Source organism: Syngnathus scovelli, unplaced genomic scaffold (assembly GCF_024217435.2).
Source record: "Syngnathus scovelli strain Florida unplaced genomic scaffold, RoL_Ssco_1.2 HiC_scaffold_117, whole genome shotgun sequence".
NCBI lineage: Eukaryota > Metazoa > Chordata > Actinopteri > Syngnathiformes > Syngnathidae > Syngnathus > Syngnathus scovelli.
The window spans coordinates 12,501-32,634 of record NW_026061208.1 but is presented as its reverse complement, the minus strand read 5'-3'; positions in this window follow the sequence as shown (position 1 = coordinate 32,634).

The window sequence follows — 20,134 nt, the reverse complement described above, 5'->3', positions numbered from 1 at the left end:
CGGCCGTTGCCTCCGATCCTCCGGGCTAGAGCCGGGTGAGGTCGTCTCGAACCACGTGCCTGAAGGCCGCCTCGCGCCGGATTCGGCCCCGCTCATTCGTCGGAGTGACCGCCCGACGCGGGCATCGCTAGATTAGCCGTGGCCCCGATCCTTCCCCATCGACAGCCTTTCGCCCCCTTCGCTCCGGCCTCTGAGGCGGCCGGTACCCCTTTCTTGGATGAGACAGAACCCTTGACGGGCCGTTCGCAGATTTTTGCCCGGCCTGTGTTTAAGGAGGCGGCCGGTACCTCCCTCCTTGGATGACCAACAACCCTTGACGGGCCATTCGCAGATTTTTGCCCGGCCTGTGTTTAAGGAGGCGGCCGGTACCTCCCTCCTTGGATGACCAACAACCCTTGACGGGCCATTCGCAGATTTTTGCCCGGCCTGTGTTTAAGGAGGCGGCCGGTACCTCCCTCCTTGGATGACCTTCTACCCTTGACGGGCCATTCGCAGATTTTTGCCCGGCCTGTGTTTAAGGAGGCGGCCGGTACCTCCCACCTTGGATGACCCACTACCCTTGACGGGCCCATTCGCAGATTTTTGCCCGGCCTGTGTTTAGGGAGGCGGCCGGTACCTCCCTCCTTGGATGACCCACTACCCTTGACGGGCCCATTCGCAGATTTTTGCCCGGCCTGTGTTTAGGGAGGCGACCGGTCCTCCGTAGCTTGATCGGATTTCCCTTCCGGCCTGTGTTTAAGGAGGCGGCCGGTCCTCCGTAGCTTGATCGGATTTCCCTTCCAGCCTGTGTTTAAGGAGGCGGCTGGTCCTCCCCGGTCGGTTGCCAAGCGACCGGGACCCGCAAGTGGGCAGGAACCGTCCACCCAACGCCGGCGAGCCGGGGCCGGTGGGGGCCCTACCAAGGCGGGTCTAACTTCAGGCGGTGCAAACGGGGGAGGGGGGTAAGGACGGCTGCCGGGAGCAGACAGCCGTCCCCGGGAGGGGGTAGTAGCTTCGCGGCGGCCGCCGGGAGCAGACGGCCGTCCGCGCATTCTGCCAATGCCTGTAGGACTTTGAATATTTCACAGCCGTGCCGTGGCACTTAGAAAGTTTTTCAGAGATGTGGCACTTAGAAAGTTTTTTCAGAGATGTGGCACTTTGAAATTTTTTGAGAGATGTGGCACTTAGAAAGTTTTTGAGAGATGTGGCACTTAGAAATTTTTTGAGAGATGTGGCACTTTGAAAATTTTTGAGAAATGTGGCACTTAGAAAATTTTCTCTCTCTCTCTGGAAGTGCCGTGCCTTCTTCAGTTCTGCTATCCGAGCAGGGGACGCTTGCTGGCGGCCGTTACCAGCGCTCGGACCAGGCCCAATTGATTTGCATGGAAAACAATTGCGTCCCCCATGCTCGTTCTGACTATATTTTGCGAAAGGGGGGTAAAGTGATGAGTACACTAAGTGGGGGGACCAACCCATGTACTCTAGAAAAAGTACATGGGTTGACAAAAGACCAGTTGGTAATGCACCCCTGGTACCCAAACCCCTGGTACCTTTAGGCACTTAGAAAAAATTTCGCCCAAATTTGGAGGTCGCTCCAGGGGAAGAGGCCGAATTTTCGCCTATTACGGCCGACCGCGGGAACCAGCCGAGGCGGACGCTTTTCGGCGCAAGAGCCGTTGGCACTTAGAAAATATTCGCTAAACTTCAAAGGACCTCCAGGGGAAGAGGCCGAATTGTCACTTTTTCTGGCCGACATCGGGAACCAGCCGAGTCGGACTCTTTACGGCGGAGCAGCCGTTGGCACTTAGAAAATATTCGCCAAACTCGGCCGGACTTCCAGGGGAAGAGGCCGAATTGTCACTTGTTCTGCCCGACATCGGGAACCAGCCGAGTCGGACACTTTAAGGCGGAGCAGCCGTTGGCACTTAGAAAATATTCGCCAAACTTGAACGGACCTCCAGGGGAAGAGGCCGAATTTTCACCTGTTCTGCCCGACATCGGGAACCAGCCGAGTCGGACGCTTTAAGGCGGAGCAGCCGTTGGCACTTAGAAAATATTCGTTAAACTTGAAAGGACCTCCAGGGGAAGAGGCCGAATTGTCACTTGTTCTGGCCGACATCGGGAACCAGCCGAGTCGGACGCTTTAAGGCGGAGCAGCCGTTGGCACTTAGAAAATATTCGTTAAACTTGAAAAGACCTCCAGGGGAAGAGGCCGAATTGTCACTTGTTCTGGCCGACATCGGGAACCAGCCGAGTCGGGCCCTTTAAGGCTGAGCAGCCGTTGGCACTTAGGAAATATTTGCCTTAACTCGGCCGGACTTCCAGGGGAAGAGGCCGGATTTTCACTTGTTCTGGCCGACATCGGGAACCAGCCGAGTCGGACGCTTTAAGGCGGAGCAGCCGTTGGCACTTAGAAAATATTCCCCAAACTTGAACGGACCTCCAGGGGAAGAGGCCGAATTTTCACTTGTTCTGGCCGACATCGGGAACCAGCCGAGTCGGACTCTTTACGGCGGAACAGCCGTTGGCACTTGGGAAATATTCGCCGAACTCGGCCGGACTTCCAGGGGAAGAGGCCAATTTTTCACTTGTTCTGGACGACATCGGGAACCAGCCGAGTCGGACCCTTTACGGCGGAACAGCCGTTGGCACTTAGGAAATATTTGCCTTAACTCGGCCGGACTTCCAGGGGAAGAGGCCGGATTTTCACTTGTTCTGGCCGACATCGGGAACCAGCCCAGTCGGACTCTTTACGGCGGAGCAGCCGTTGGCACTTAGGAACTATTCGCCGAACTCGGCCGGACTTCCAGGGGAAGAGGCCGATTTTTCACTTGTTCTGGCCGACATCGGGAACCAGCCGAGTCGGACCCTTTACGGCGGAACAGCCGTTGGCACTTAGGAAATATTTGCCTTAACTCGGCCGGACTTCCAGGGGAAGAGGCCGGATTTTCACTTGTTCTGGCCGACATCGGGAACCAGCCGAGTCGGACCCTTTACGGCGGAACAGCCGTTGGCACTTGGGAAATATTTGCCTTAACTCGGCCGGACTTCCAGGGGAAGAGGCCGGATTTTCACTTGTTCTGGCCGACATCGGGAACCAGCCGAGTCGGACACTTTACGGCTGAGCAGCCGTTGGCACTTAGGAAATATTTGCCTTAACTCGGCCGGACTTCCAGGGGAAGAGGCCGGATTTTCACTTGTTCTGGCCGACATCGGGAACCAGCCGAGTCGGACACTTTAAGGCTGAGCAGCCGTTGGCACTTAGGAAATATTTGCCTTAACTCGGCCGGACTTCCAGGGGAAGAGGCCGGATTTTCACTTGTTCTGGCCGACATCGGGAACCAGCCGAGTCGGGACCTTTAAGGCTGAGCAGCCGTTGGCACTTAGGAAATATTTGCCTTAACTCGGCCGGACTTCCAGGGGAAGAGGCCGGATTTTCACTTGTTCTGGCCGACATCGGGAACCAGCCGAGTCGGACTCTTTACGGCGGAACAGCCGTTGGCACTTAGGAAATATTTGCCTTAACTCGGCCGGACTTCCAGGGGAAGAGGCCGATTTTTCACTTGTTCTGGCCGACCGGGGGAACCAGCCGAGTCGGACTCTTTACGGCGGAACAGCCGTTGGCACTTAGGAAATATTCGCCGAACTCGGCCGGACTTCCAGGGGAAGAGGCCGATTTTTCACTTGTTCTGGCCGACATCGGGAACCAGCCGAGTCGGACCCTTTACGGCGGAACAGCCGTTGGCACTTTGGAAATATTTGCCTTAACTCGGCCGGACTTCCAGGGGAAGAGGCCGGATTTTCACTTGTTCTGGCCGACCGGGGGAACCGGCCGAGGCGGACACTTTACGGCGGAGCAGCCGTTGGCACTTAGGAAATATTTGCCTTAACTCGGCCGGACTTCCAGGGGAAGAGGCCGGATTTTCACTTGTTCTGGCCGACATCGGGAACCAGCCGAGTCGGACACTTTAAGGCTGAGCAGCCGTTGGCACTTAGGAAATATTTGCCTTAACTCGGCCGGACTTCCAGGGGAAGAGGCCGGATTTTCACTTGTTCTGGCCGACATCGGGAACCAGCCGAGTCGGACACTTTAAGGCTGAGCAGCCGTTGGCACTTAGGAAATATTTGCCTTAACTCGGCCGGACTTCCAGGGGAAGAGGCCGGATTTTCACTTGTTCTGGCCGACATCGGGAACCAGCCGAGTCGGACCCTTTACGGCGGAACAGCCGTTGGCACTTAGGAAATATTTGCCTTAACTCGGCCGGACTTCCAGGGGAAGAGGCCGATTTTTCACTTGTTCTGGCCGACCGGGGGAACCAGCCGAGTCGGACTCTTTACGGCGGAACAGCCGTTGGCACTTAGGAAATATTCGCCGAACTCGGCCGGACTTCCAGGGGAAGAGGCCGATTTTTCACTTGTTCTGGCCGACATCGGGAACCAGCCGAGTCGGACCCTTTACGGCGGAACAGCCGTTGGCACTTAGGAAATATTTGCCTTAACTCGGCCGGACTTCCAGGGGAAGAGGCCGGATTTTCACTTGTTCTGGCCGACCGGGGGAACCGGCCGAGGCGGACACTTTACGGCGGAGCAGCCGTTGGCACTTAGGAAATATTTGCCTTAACTCGGCCGGACTTCCAGGGGAAGAGGCCGGATTTTCACTTGTTCTGGCCGACATCGGGAACCAGCCGAGTCGGACACTTTAAGGCTGAGCAGCCGTTGGCACTTAGGAAATATTTGCCTTAACTCGGCCGGACTTCCAGGGGAAGAGGCCGGATTTTCACTTGTTCTGGCCGACATCGGGAACCAGCCGAGTCGGACACTTTAAGGCTGAGCAGCCGTTGGCACTTAGGAAATATTTGCCTTAACTCGGCCGGACTTCCAGGGGAAGAGGCCGGATTTTCACTTGTTCTGGCCGACATCGGGAACCAGCCGAGTCGGACTCTTTACGGCGGAACAGCCGTTGGCACTTAGGAAATATTTGCCTTAACTCGGCCGGACTTCCAGGGGAAGAGGCCGATTTTTCACTTGTTCTGGCCGACCGGGGGAACCAGCCGAGTCGGACTCTTTACGGCGGAACAGCCGTTGGCACTTAGGAAATATTCGCCGAACTCGGCCGGACTTCCAGGGGAAGAGGCCGATTTTTCACTTGTTCTGGCCGACATCGGGAACCAGCCGAGTCGGACCCTTTACGGCGGAACAGCCGTTGGCACTTAGGAAATATTTGCCTTAACTCGGCCGGACTTCCAGGGGAAGAGGCCGGATTTTCACTTGTTCTGGCCGACCGGGGGAACCGGCCGAGGCGGACACTTTACGGCGGAGCAGCCGTTGGCACTTAGGAAATATTTGCCTTAACTCGGCCGGACTTCCAGGGGAAGAGGCCGGATTTTCACTTGTTCTGGCCGACATCGGGAACCAGCCGAGTCGGACACTTTAAGGCTGAGCAGCCGTTGGCACTTAGGAAATATTTGCCTTAACTCGGCCGGACTTCCAGGGGAAGAGGCCGGATTTTCACTTGTTCTGGCCGACATCGGGAACCAGCCGAGTCGGACACTTTAAGGCTGAGCAGCCGTTGGCACTTAGGAAATATTTGCCTTAACTCGGCCGGACTTCCAGGGGAAGAGGCCGGATTTTCACTTGTTCTGGCCGACATCGGGAACCAGCCGAGTCGGACTCTTTACGGCGGAACAGCCGTTGGCACTTAGGAAATATTTGCCTTAACTCGGCCGGACTTCCAGGGGAAGAGGCCGATTTTTCACTTGTTCTGGCCGACCGGGGGAACCAGCCGAGTCGGACTCTTTACGGCGGAACAGCCGTTGGCACTTAGGAAATATTCGCCGAACTCGGCCGGACTTCCAGGGGAAGAGGCCGATTTTTCACTTGTTCTGGCCGACATCGGGAACCAGCCGAGTCGGACCCTTTACGGCGGAACAGCCGTTGGCACTTAGGAAATATTTGCCTTAACTCGGCCGGACTTCCAGGGGAAGAGGCCGGATTTTCACTTGTTCTGGCCGACCGGGGGAACCGGCCGAGGCGGACACTTTACGGCGGAGCAGCCGTTGGCACTTAGGAAATATTTGCCTTAACTCGGCCGGACTTCCAGGGGAAGAGGCCGGATTTTCACTTGTTCTGGCCGACATCGGGAACCAGCCGAGTCGGACACTTTAAGGCTGAGCAGCCGTTGGCACTTAGGAAATATTTGCCTTAACTCGGCCGGACTTCCAGGGGAAGAGGCCGGATTTTCACTTGTTCTGGCCGACATCGGGAACCAGCCGAGTCGGACACTTTAAGGCTGAGCAGCCGTTGGCACTTAGGAAATATTTGCCTTAACTCGGCCGGACTTCCAGGGGAAGAGGCCGGATTTTCACTTGTTCTGGCCGACATCGGGAACCAGCCGAGTCGGACTCTTTACGGCGGAACAGCCGTTGGCACTTAGGAAATATTCGCCGAACTCGGCCGGACTTCCAGGGGAAGAGGCCGATTTTTCACTTGTTCTGGCCGACATCGGGAACCAGCCGAGTCGGACCCTTTACGGCGGAACAGCCGTTGGCACTTAGGAAATATTTGCCTTAACTCGGCCGGACTTCCAGGGGAAGAGGCCGGATTTTCACTTGTTCTGGCCGACCGGGGGAACCGGCCGAGGCGGACACTTTACGGCGGAGCAGCCGTTGGCACTTAGGAAATATTCGCCAAAATGTTCCGGACCTCCAGGGGAAGAGGCCGAATTTTCGCTCGTTCTGGCCGACCGGAGGAACCAGCCGAGGCGGACACTTTACGGCGGTTGAGCCGTTGGCACTTAGGAAATATTCGCCAAAATGTTCCGGACCTCCAGGGGAAGAGGCCGAATTTTCACTTGTTCTGGCCGACCGGGGGAACCGGCCGAGGCGGACACTTTACGGCGGAGCAGCCGTTGGCACTTAGGAAATATTCGCCAAAATGTTCCGGACCTCCAGGGGAAGTGGCCGAATTTTCACTCGTTCTGGCCGACCGGAGGAACCAGCCGAGGCGGACACTTTACGGCGGTTGAGCCGTTGGCACTTAGGAAATATTCGCCAAAATGTTCCGGACCTCCAGGGGAAGAGGCCGAATTTTCACTTGTTCTGGCCGACCGGGGGAACCAGCCGAGGCGGACACTTTACGGCGGAGCACCCGTTAGCACTTAGAAAATATTCGCCAAAATGTTCCGGACCTCCAGGGAAAGAGGCCGAATTTTCGCTCGTTCGGGCCGACCGGGAGAACCGGCCGAGGCGGACACTTTACGGCGGTTGAGCCGTTGGCACTTAGAAATTATTCAGACTTCCATCAAACACACATCGGCCTTTTGCCGTCACTGCCCGGGATGGGCACCGTGGTAGCTCGGACAGTTCGTGTGACAGCTTCCGCTGGCACTTAGACAATTTTTAAAATGAAAATAAACAGTTCTGCACATACGTGCCGACTATATTTTGCGAAAGGGGGGTAAAGTGATGAGTACACTAAGTGGGGGGACCAAGTACATAAAGCCCACCCCTGGTACCTCAGAGAGGCCGAATTGACACATTTTGTGTCCGACCGCGGGAACCAGCCGAGGCGGACGCTTTTCGGCGCAAGAGCCGTTGGCACTTAGAAAATATTAGTTAATCTTGAACGGACCTCCAGGGGAAGAGGCCGAATTTTCACTTGTTCTGGCCGACATCGGGAACCAGCCGAGGCGGACGCTTTTCGGCGCAAGAGCCGTTGGCACTTAGAAGATATTCGTTAATCTTGAACGGACCTCCAGGGGAAGAGGCCGAATGTTCACTTGTTCTGGCCGACATCGGGAACCAGCCGAGTCGGACGCTTTACGGCGGAGCAGCCGTTGGCACTTAGAAAATATTCGTTAATCTTGAACGGACCTCCAGGGGAAGAGGCCGAATTTTCACTTGTTCTGGCCGACATCGGGAACCAGCCGAGTCGGACGCTTTACGGCGGAGCAGCCGTTGGCACTTTGAAAATATTCGTTAAACTTCAACTGACCTCCAGGGGAAGAGGCCGAGTTTCCACTTGTTCTGGCCGACATCGGCAACCAGCCGAGTCGGACACCTTACGGCGGAAGAGCCGATGGCACTTAGAAAATATTCGTTAAACTTGAACGGACCTCCAGGGGAAGAGGCCGAATTTTCGCTTGTTCAGGCCGACCGGAGGAACCGGCCGAGTCGGACACCTTACGGCGGAAGAGCCGATGGCACTTAGAAAATATTCGTTAAACTTGACAGGACCTCCAGGGGAAGAGGCCGAATTTTCGCTCGTTCAGGCCGACCGGAGGAACCGGCCGAGACGGACACCTTACGGCGGAAGAGCCGATGGCACTTAGAAAATATTCGTTAAACTTGACAGGACCTCCAGGGGAAGAGGCCGAATTTTCGCTCGTTCAGGCCGACCGGAGGAACCGGCCGAGTCGGACACATTACGGCGGAAGAGCCGATGGCACTTAGAAAATATTCGCAGAAGTTGGCCGGACTTCCAGAGCGAGAGGCCGAATTGTCACATTATTTGGCCGACTAGGGGAACCGGCCGAGTCGGACACCTTACGGCGGAAGAGCCGATGGCACTTAGAAAATATTCGTTAAACTTGACAGGACCTCCAGGGGAAGAGGCCGAATTTTCGCTTGTTCAGGCCGACCGGAGGAACCGGCCGAGTCGGACACCTTACGGCGGAAGAGCCGATGGCACTTAGAAAATATTCGTTAAACTTGACAGGACCTCCAGGGGAAGAGGCCGAATTTTCGCTCGTTCGGGCCGACCGGAGGAACCGGCCGGGTCGGACACCTTACGGCGGAAGAGCCGTTCGCACTTAGAAAATATTCGTTAAACTTGACAGGACCTCCAGGGGAAGAGGCCGAATTTTCGCTTGTTCAGGCCGACCGGAGGAACCGGCCGAGTCGGACACCTTACGGCGGAAGAGCCGATGGCACTTAGAAAATATTCGTTAAACTTGACAGGACCTCCAGGGGAAGAGGCCGAATTTTCGCTTGTTCAGGCCGACCGGAGGAACCGGCCGAGTCGGACACCTTACGGCGGAAGAGCCGATGGCACTTAGAAAATATTCGTTAAACTTGACAGGACCTCCAGGGGAAGAGGCCGAATTTTCGCTCGTTCAGGCCGACCGGAGGAACCGGCCGAGTCGGACACCTTACGGCGGAAGAGCCGATGGCACTTTGAAAATATTCGCCAAAATGTTCCGGACCTCCAGGGGAAGAGGCCGAATTTTCGCTCGTTCGGGCCGACCGGAGGAACCAGCCGGGTCGGACACGTTACGGCGCAACAGCCGTTGGCACTTTGAAAATATTCGCCAAAGTCGTCCGGACCTCCAGGGGAAGAGGCCGAATTTTCGCTCGTTCGGGCCGACCGGAGGAACCAGCCGGGTCGGACACTTTACGGCGGAGCAGCCGTTGGCACTTTGAAAATATTCGCCAAAATGTTCCGGACCTCCAGGGGAAGAGGCCGAATTTTCGCTCGTTCGGGCCGACCGGAGGAACCGGCCGGGTCGGACACGTTACGGCGCAACAGCCGTTGGCACTTTGAAAATATTCGCCAAAATGTTCCGGACCTCCAGGGGAAGAGGCCGAATTTTCGCTCGTTCGGGCCGACCGGGAGAACCAGCCGAGGCGGACACTTTACGGCGGTTGAGCCGTTGGCACTTAGAAATTATTCAGACTTCCATCAAACACACATCGGCCTTTTGCCGTCACTGCCCGGGATGGGCACCGTGGTAGCTCGGACAGTTCGTGTGACAGCTTCCGCTGGCACTTAGAAAATTTTTAAAATGAAAATAAACAGTTCTGCACATACGTGCCGACTATATTTTGCGAAAGGGGGGTAAAGTGATGAGTACACTAAGTGGGGGGACCAAGTACATAAAGCCTACCCCTGGTACCTCAGAGAGGCCGAATTTTCGAATTCTGAGGCCGAGCTGGGGAACCAGACGAGGCGGACACTTTTCCGAGCGAGAGCCGATGGCACTTAGAAAATTTTCGGCTAAGTCGGCAGGACTTCCAGAGCGAGAGGCCGAATATTCGTCATCTGTGGCCGACCGGGGAACCAGCGGAGGCGGATAGGCGGTCACGGAGGTCCCGCCGGCTGGTCCGCGGGCCATTTTGGGTCCCGTAATTTAGCGGTCGCGGTCCGGAATCCACGCCGACCGGGGAACCAGCGGAGGCGGATAGGCGGTCACGGAGGTCCCGCCGGCTGGTCCGCGGGCCATTTTGGGTCCCGTAATTTAGCGGTCGCGGTCCGGAATCCACGCCGACCGGGGAACCAGCGGAGGCGGATAGGCGGTCACGGAGGTCCCGCCGGCTGGTCCGCGGGCCAATTTGGGTCCCGTAATTTAGCGGTCGCGGTCCGGAATCCACGCCGACCGGGGAACCAGCGGAGGCGGATAGGCGGTCACGGAGGTCCCGCCGGCTGGTCCGCGGGCCATTTTGGGTCCCGTAATTTAGCGGTCGCGGTCCGGAATCCACGCCGACCGGGGAACCAGCGGAGGCGGATAGGCGGTCACGGAGGTCCCGCCGGCTGGTCCGCGGGCCATTTTGGGTCCCGTAATTTAGCGGTCGCGGTCCGGAATCCACGCCGACCGGGGAACCAGCGGAGGCGGATAGGCGGTCACGGAGGTCCCGCCGGCTGGTCCGCGGGCCATTTTGGGTCCCGTAATTTAGCGGTCGCGGTCCGGAATCCACGCCGACCGGGGAACCAGCGGAGGCGGATAGGCGGTCACGGAGGTCCCGCCGGCTGGTCCGCGGGCCAATTTGGGTCCCGTAATTTAGCGGTCGCGGTCCGGAATCCACGCCGACCGGGGAACCAGCGGAGGCGGATAGGCGGTCACGGAGGTCCCGCCGGCTGGTCCGCGGGCCATTTTGGGTCCCGTAATTTAGCGGTCGCGGTCCGGAATCCACGCCGACCGGGGAACCAGCGGAGGCGGATAGGCGGTCACGGAGGTCCCGCCGGCTGGTCCGCGGGCCATTTTGGGTCCCGTAATTTAGCGGTCGCGGTCCGGAATCCACGCCGACCGGGGAACCAGCGGAGGCGGATAGGCGGTCACGGAGGTCCCGCCGGCTGGTCCGCGGGCCAATTTGGGTCCCGTAATTTAGCGGTCGCGGTCCGGAATCCACGCCGACCGGGGAACCAGCGGAGGCGGATAGGCGGTCACGGAGGTCCCGCCGGCTGGTCCGCGGGCCATTTTGGGTCCCGTAATTTAGCGGTCGCGGTCCGGAATCCACGCCGACCGGGGAACCAGCGGAGGCGGATAGGCGGTCACGGAGGTCCCGCCGGCTGGTCCGCGGGCCAATTTGGGTCCCGTAATTTAGCGGTCGCGGTCCGGAATCCACGCCGACCGGGGAACCAGCGCAGGCGGATAGGCGGTCACGGAGGTCCCGCCGGCTGGTCCGCGGGCCAATTGGGGTCCCGTAAGTTAGCGGTCGCGGCCCGGAATTCGCGCCGGCCCGCAGCCACCGCCAGGCGGATAGGCGGTCACGGAGGTCCCGCCGGCCGGTCCGCGGGGGGAAGTGCGCCCTCTGGCGGACACGCCGTTGTAAATGAATGGGGTTTGGCACTTAGTGCATTTTTCGCCGAAGCCGACGAGCGCTCCGGGCGAGGAGGCCGGATTCTCGCCATCCGTGGCCGGCCGGGGAACCGGCCAAGGCGGATAGGCGGTCACGGGGGTCCCGCCGGCTGGTCCGCGGGCCAATTGGGGTCCCGTAAGTTAGCGGTCGCGGCCCGGAATCCGCGCCGGCCAGCAGCCACCGGGAGGCGGGTAGGCTGTCACGGAGGTCCCGCCGGCTGGTCCGCGGGCCATTTAGGGTCCCGTAGGTGAGCGGTCGCGGCCCGGAATCCAGGCCGGCCAGGAGGCACCGCCAGGCGGATAGGCGGTCACGGAGGTCCCGCCAGCTGGTCCGCGGGCCATTTATGGTCCCGTAAGTTAGCGGTTGCGGCCCGGAATCCACGCCGGCCAGGAGGCACCGGCAGGCGGATGGGCTTTCACGGAGGTCCCGCCAGCCGGTCCGCGGGCCAATTAGGGTCCCGTAAGTTAGCGGTCGCGGCCCGGAATCCGCGCCGGCCAGCAGCCACCGCCAGGCGGGTAGGCTGTCACGGAGGTCCCGCCAGCTGGTCCGCGGGCCATTTAGGGTCCCGTAAGTTAGCGGTCGCGGCCCGGAATGCACGCCGGCCAGCAGCCACCGGCAGGCGGATAGGCGGTCACGGAGGTCCCGCCGGCCGGTCCGCTGGCCAATTACCTCCAGCCGAGCGGATATGAACTTTATTAGCACCTTCTACGAGATGGCGGAGCCTTATTCGACAACCAGCACCTCGGCTTAGCATTTTCCACGGCCCGCTGATCTTCCAGAAGACGTCCAGCCGGTTTCCTCCTCACATTTTAAGCCGGCCGAGGCTTCCGGCACCCCGGCTAAGCTTTCTCCACGGCCCGCTGAGCTTCCGAGGGACCTCCAGCCGGTTCTCCCGGTGCCTCGCGCCTCGCTTTGTGAGCCGGCCGAGGCTTCCAGCACCCCGGCTAAGCTTTCTCCACGGCCCGCTGAGCTTCCAGGGGACCTGCAGCCGGTTCTCCCGGTGCCTCGCGCCTCGCTTTGTGAGCCGGCCGAGGCTTCCAGCACCCCGGCTAAGCTTTCTCCACGGCCCGCTGAGCTTCCGAGGGACCTCCAGCCGGTTCTCCCGGTGCCTCGCGCCTCGCTTTGCGAGCCGGCCGAGGCTTCCAGCACCTCGGCTGAGCGTTTTCGGCGGCCCGTTGCTCTCCCGGAGGTCGCAACGGGGAGTTACCTCCCTCTCGCGGACACGGCGAGTAAATACACCGCCTCTCGCACTTGGCGCACACTCACTCGCATTGCTACGCCTCCCGTGGCACTTTAAGCGGCCGAACGGCGGGAGTAACTACGACTCTCTTAAGGTAGGCTCACTTGACTATTTATTCATGTATTTATTTATTTTTGACGGTTCGCGGAGGCGATGACGCTCCGCGCGGGTAAACGGCGGGAGTAACTGTGACTCTCTTAAGGTAGGCTCACTTGACATTTATTCATTCATGTATTTATTTATTTTTGACGGTTCGCGGAGGCGATGACGCTCCGCGCGGGTAAACGGCGGGAGTAACTGTGACTCTCTTAAGGTAGGCTCACTTGACATTTATTTTGGCGGTTCGCGGAGGCGCCGGGAGGCCGTGCGCGCGCGCAGAGCGGCCGAATAACGCTCCGCCGGCCCCGGGTGATTACCGAGAGGCTCCCCGGCCTCGCGGAGCTCCGACGCTCCTCCGCGGGACCTCCGGCGGCCGGCGCGCTCGCGCACCACCCCCCGGCACCGCCGGGAGGCCGTGCGCGCGCGCGCAGAGCGGCCGAATAACGCTCCGCCGGCCCCGGGTGATTACCGAGAGGCTCCCCGGCCTCGCGGAGCTCCGACGCTCCTCCGCGGGACCTCCGGCGGCCGGCGCGCTCGCGCACCACCCCCCGGCACCGCCGGGAGGCCGTGCGCGCGCGCGCAGAGCGGCCGAATAACGCTCCGCCGGCCCCGGGTGATTACCGAGAGGCTCCCCGGCCTCGCGGAGCTCCGACGCTCCTCCGCGGGACCTCCGGCGGCCGGCGCGCTCGCGCACCACCCCCCGGCACCGCCGGGAGGCCGTGCGCGCGCGCGCAGAGCGGCCGAATAACGCTCCGCCGGCCCCGGGTGATTACCGAGAGGCTCCCCGGCCTCGCGGAGCTCCGACGCTCCTCCGCGGGACCTCCGGCGGCCGGCGCGCTCGCGCACCACCCCCCGGCACCGCCGGGAGGCCGTGCGCGCGCGCGCAGAGCGGCCGAATAACGCTCCGCCGGCCCCGGGTGATTACCGAGAGGCTCCCCGGCCTCGCGGAGCTCCGACGCTCCTCCGCGGGACCTCCGGCGGCCGGCGCGCTCGCGCACCACCCCCCGGCACCGCCGGGAGGCCGTGCGCGCGCGCGCAGAGCGGCCGAATAACGCTCCGCCGGCCCCGGGTGATTACCGAGAGGCTCCCCGGCCTCGCGGAGCTCCGACGCTCCTCCGCGGGACCTCCGGCGGCCGGCGCGCTCGCGCACCACCCCCCGGCACCGCCGGGAGGCCGTGCGCGCGCGCGCAGAGCGGCCGAATAACGCTCCGCCGGCCCCGGGTGATTACCGAGAGGCTCCCCGGCCTCGCGGAGCTCCGACGCTCCTCCGCGGGACCTCCGGCGGCCGGCGCGCTCGCGCACCACCCCCCGGCACCGCCGGGAGGCCGTGCGCGCGCGCAGAGCGGCCGAATAACGCTCCGCCGGCCACCGGGTGATTACCGAGAGGCTCCCCGGCCTCGCGGAGCTCCGACGCTCCTCCGCGGGACCTCCGGCGGCCGGCGCGCTCGCGCACCACCCCCCGGCACCGCCGGGAGGCCGTGCGCGCGCGCGCAGAGCGGCCGAATAACGCTCCGCCGGCCCCGGGTGATTACCGAGAGGCTCCCCGGCCTCGCGGAGCTCCGACGCTCCTCCGCGGGACCTCCGGCGGCCGGCGCGCTCGCGCACCACCCCCCGGCACCGCCGGGAGGCCGTGCGCGCGCGCGCAGAGCGGCCGAATAACGCTCCGCCGGCCCCGGGTGATTACCGAGAGGCTCCCCGGCCTCGCGGAGCTCCGACGCTCCTCCGCGGGACCTCCGGCGGCCGGCGCGCTCGCGCACCACCCCCCGGCACCGCCGGGAGGCCGTGCGCGCGCGCGCAGAGCGGCCGAATAACGCTCCGCCGGCCCCGGGTGATTACCGAGAGGCTCCCCGGCCTCGCGGAGCTCCGACGCTCCTCCGCGGGACCTCCGGCGGCCGGCGCGCTCGCGCACCACCCCCCGGCACCGCCGGGAGGCCGTGCTCGCGCGCCAAGTGGCCGAAAATAGCTCCAAGCCCAGCGGATCGGCTGCTTGGAAGCACCGCGCCGTCCGGCTCCACCTGGTACCTCGCACGGCTCTCATCTCCCCCCCGCACGGACTTCCGAGCGCTCGGGGAGACGCTCGGAAGCTGCCGGTGCCGCCGCGGCGGGGAATTGCCTCCCTCTGGCGGACGCGGCGAGTAAAAACACCACCTCTCGCACTTTGCGCACACTTACTTGCGTGGGTCCGCTTCCGATGACACTTTGAGCGGCCAAACGGCGGGAGTAACTACGACTCTCTTAAGGTAGGCTCACTTGACATTTATTCATGTATTTATTTATTTTTGACGGTTCGCGGAGGCGATGACGCTCCGCGCGGGTAAACGGCGGGAGTAGCTGTGACTCTCTTAAGGTAGCCTGACTCGACGTCTTTTTCAACGGTGGCTGGAGGACCCAGGCGGTTCTCGGGGGTGCGTCGCTCCTCACTTTTGACGCCCGAGGAGGCTCCCGGCACCTCGGCTACGCGTTTTCGGCGGCCCGCTGAGCTTCCAGAAGACCTCCAGCCGGTTCTCCCGATGCTTTCCTCCTCACGTTTTAAGCCGGCCGAGGCTTCCGGCACCCCGGCTAAGCTTTTTCCCACGGCCCGCTGAGCTTCCAGGGGACCTCCGGCCGGTTCTCCGCGCGCTTTCCTCCTCACTTTTAAGCCGGCCGAGGCTCCAGGCACCCCGGCCAAGCGTTTCCCACGGCCCGCTGAGCTTCCAGGGGACCTCCGGCCGGTTCTCCGCGCGCTTTCCTCCTCACTTGTAAGCCGGCCGAGGCTCCAGGCACCTCGGCTAAGCGTTTTGAACGGCCCGCTGAGCTTCCAGAAGACCTCCAGCCGGTTCTCCCGGTGCTTTCCTCCTCACGTTTTAAGCCGGCCGAGGCTTCCGGCACCCCGGCTGAGCTTTTTCCCACGTCCCGCTGAGTTTCCAGGGGACCTCCGGCCGGTTCTCCGCGCGCTTTCCTCCTCACTTTTAAGCCGGCCGAGGCTCCCGGCACCCCGGCCAAGCGTTTCCCACGGCCCGCTGAGCTTCCAGGGGACCTCCGGCCGGTTCTCCGCGCGCCCCCCTCCTAACTCGACGCCCGAGGAGGCTCCCGGCACCCCGGCTAAGCGATTTGAACGGCCCGCTGATCTCCCGGAGGTCGCAACGGGGAATTGCCTCCCTCTCGCGGACACGGCGCGTAAATGCACCGCCTCTCGCACTTGGCGCACACTCACTGGCATCGCTACGCCTCCCGTGGCACTTTAAGCGACCGGGACCACCGCGAGCGCGGGCGATGACTAAGAGGCTCCCCGGCCGGCCTCGCGGAGCTCCGACGCTCCCCCGCCGGACTTCCGGCGGCCGGCCGGAGCCTCGGCACGGCTGCCGCACTCCCTAATAACACCCCGCGGACCCCCGCGAGCCGAACGCTCGCTGCCGCGGGCGACCCGTGCCAAGGCGGACGCGTGACGGCGCGGGAGCCCTCGGCACTATATCACGGTCACGTATGTAGTCAAATCGTGTAAAATCACCGTTAGTTTATTCATAATATAGGTAATAATTAAATAAATATTAACATCGCGTATATCATTAATAAACACATGTATGTATTTATTTAATAATTAAATAAATATTAACATCGCGTATAATCATGCGCAATACTTCGTGGCCGACCGGGGAACCGGCGAAGGCGGACGCATCGCGGCGCGAGAGCCGTTGGCACTTTGGAAAAATAAATAAATAAATAAATAAATAAATAAATAAATAATAATTCGCCGACCGGGCTCCGGGGGGAGAGGCCGATTTTTGGCCGTTCGTGGCCGACCGGGGAACCGGCGAAGGCGGACGCATCGCGGCGCGAGAGCCGTTGGCACTTTGGAAAAATAAATAAATAAATAAATAAATAAATAATTCGCCGACCGGGCTCCGGGGCAAGAGGCCGAATTTTCGCTCGTTCGGGCCGACCGGGGAACCGGCGAAGGCGGACGCAGCGCGGCGCGAGAGCCGTTGGCACTTTGAAAAAAAAAAAAAAAAAAAAAATTCGCCCACCGGGCTCCGGGGGAAGAGGCCGGCTTTTCGCCGTTCGCGGCCGACCGGGGAACCGGCGAAGGCGGACGCGCTCTCTAACGAGCCCCGCCGGCCGGAGGAAGTGCGCCCTCTGGCGGACACGCCGTTGTAAATGAATGGGGTTTGGCACTTGGTGCATTTTTCGCCCAAGTCGAAGCGCGCTCCGGGCGAGGAGGCCGGATTCTCGCCACCCGTGGCCGGCCGGGGAACCGGCCAAGGCGGACGCGCTCTCTAACGAGCCCCGCCGGCCGGAGGAAGTGCGCCCTCTGGCGGACACGCCGTTGTAAATGAATGGGGTTTGGCACTTGGTGCATTTTTCGCCCAAGTCGAAGCGCGCTCCGGGCGAGGAGGCCGGATTCTCGCCACCCGTGGCCGGCCGGGGAACCGGCCAAGGCGGACGCGCTCTCTAACGAGCCCCGCCGGCCGGAGGAAGTGCGCCCTCTGGCGGACACGCCGTTGTAAATGAATGGGGTTTGGCACTTGGTGCATTTTTCGCCCAAGTCGAAGCGCGCTCCGGGCGAGGAGGCCGGATTCTCGCCACCCGTGGCCGGCCGGGGAACCGGCCAAGGCGGACGCGCTCTCTAACGAGCCCCGCCGGCCGGAGGAAGTGCGCCCTCTGGCGGACACGCCGTTGTAAATGAATGGGGTTTGGCACTTGGTGCATTTTTCGCCCAAGTCGAAGCGCGCTCCGGGCGAGGAGGCCGGATTCTCGCCACCCGTGGCCGGCCGGGGAACCGGCGAAGGCGGATAGGCTTTCACGGAGGATCCGCCGGCTGGTCCGCGGGCCGATTAGGGTCCCGCGAGTGAGCGGTGGCGGTCCGGAATCCAGGCCGGCCAGGAGGCACCGCCAGGCGGATAGGCTTTCACGGAGGAGCCGCCGGCTGGTCCGCGGGCCGTTTAGGGTCCCGTAAGTTAGCGGTCGCGGTCCGGAATCCAGGCCGTCCAGGAGGCACCGCCAGGCGGATAGGCTTTCACGGAGGACCCGCCGGCTGGTCCGCGGGCCGTTTAGGCTCCCGTAAGTTAGCGGTCGCGGTCCGGAATACAGGCCGTCCAGGAGGCACTGCCAGGCGGATACACTCTCTAACGAGCCCCGCCGGCTGGTCCGCCGGGGGAAGTGCGCCCTCTGGCGGACACGCCGTTGTAAATGAATGGGGTTTGGCACTTAGTGCATTTTTCGACCAGCGGCAACGCAGGCTGACGGGCGGCCGCTTCCACGGGCCGGCACTACTCTACGGAGGCGCTAGCCGCCTCCGGTGGGGGCCGTGTGATCTCGCTGGATGCCCGAGGACCTTCCGCCAGGCCCGGCCGCAGCTTTTGCGCGCGCCCGGTCCTATTATCTGGTGGAAGCTGGAGGCCGGGGCTCGGCAGCTCGCTGCCCGGGGACCTTCCGCGAGGCCCGGCCGCAGCTTTTACGCACGGCCGCTGCTATTCTCCGGCTCCGGCTTCGTCCCGGAGGGTGCTTGGGGAACGGCGGCGCACACCGCGAACGGCCGGTGGCGGTCGGCCGGTGGCGGTCGGCTGGTGGCGGTCGGCTGGTGGCGGTCGGGGATGGCGCTTGGGGATGGTGGCTGTCGCCTTGTGGCGGTCGGCTGGTGGCGGTCGGGGGTGGCGCTTGGGGATGGTGGCTGTCGCCTTGTGGCGGTCGGCTGGTGGCGGTCGGCTGGTGGCGGTCGGCTGGTGGCGGTCGGGTGGTGGCGGTCGGGGATGGCGCTTGGGGATGGTGGCTGTCGCCTTGTGGCGGTCGGCTGGTGGCGGTCGGCTGGTGGCGGTCGGGGGTGGCGCTTGGGGATGGTGGCTGTCGCCTTGTGGCGGTCGGCTGGTGGCGGTCGGCTGGTGGCGGTCGGGGGTGGCGCTTGGGGATGGTGGCTGTCGCCTTGTGGCGGTCGGCTGGTGGCGGTCGGGGATGGCGCTTGGGGATGGTGGCTGTCGCCTTGTGGCGGTCGGCTGGTGGCGGTCGGGGGTGGCGCTTGGGGATGGTGGCTGTCGCCTTGTGGCGGTCGGCTGGTGGCGGTCGGCTGGTGGCGGTCGGCTGGTGGCGGTCGGGGATGGCGCTTGGGGATGGTGGCTGTCGCCTTGTGGCGGTCGGCTGGTGGCGGTCGGGGATGGCGCTTGGGGATGGTGGCTGTCGCCTTGTGGCGGTCGGCTGGTGGCGGTCGGCTGGTGGCGGTCGGGGATGGCGCTTGGGGATGGTGGCTGTCGCCTTGTGGCGGTCGGCTGGTGGCGGTCGCCTTGGGGCGGTCGGGGGGCGGCGGTCGGGGGTGGCGCTTGGGGATGGTGGCTGTCGCCTTGTGGCGGTCGGCTGGTGGCGGTCGCCTTGTGGCGGTCGGGGGGTGGCGGTCGGGGATGGCGCTTGGGGATGGTGGCTGTCGCCTTGTGGCGGTCGGCTGGTGGCGGTCGGGGGGTGGCGGTCGGGGGTGGCGCTTGGGGATGGTGGCTGTCGCCTTGTGGCGGTCGCCTTGTGGCGGTCGGCTGGTGGCGGTCGGGGGGTGGCGGTCGGGGGTGGCGCTTGGGGATGGTGGCTGTCGCCTTGTGGCGGTCGGCTGGTGGCGGTCGGCTGGTGGCGCTTGGGGATGGTGGCTGTCGCCTTGTGGCGGTCGGCTGGTGGCGGTCGCCTTGTGGCGGTCGGGGATGGCGCTTGGGGATGGTGGCTGTCGCCTTGTGGCGGTCGGCTGGTGGCGGTCGGCTGGTGGCGGTCGGGTGGTGGCGGTCGGGGATGGCGCTTGGGGATGGTGGCTGTCGCCTTGTGGCGGTCGGCTGGTGGCGGTCGGCTGGTGGCGGTCGGGGGTGGCGCTTGGGGATGGTGGCTGTCGCCTTGTGGCGGTCGGCTGGTGGCGGTCGGCTGGTGGCGGTCGGGGGGTGGCGGTCGGGGATGGCGCTTGGGGATGGTGGCTGTCGCCTTGTGGCGGTCGGCTGGTGGCGGTCGGGGGTGGCGCTTGGGGATGGTGGCTGTCGCCTTGTGGCGGTCGGCTGGTGGCGGTCGGGGATGGCGCTTGGGGATGGTGGCTGTCGCCTTGTGGCGGTCGGCTGGTGGCGGTCGGGGGTGGCGCTTGGGGATGGTGGCTGTCGCCTTGTGGCGGTCGGCTGGTGGCGGTCGGGGATGGCGCTTGGGGATGGTGGCTGTCGCCTTGTGGCGGTCGGCTGGTGGCGGTCGGGGGGTGGCGGTCGGGGATGGTGGCTGTCGCCTTGTGGCGGTCGGCGGTGGTGGTTTGGGACCGGCGTCC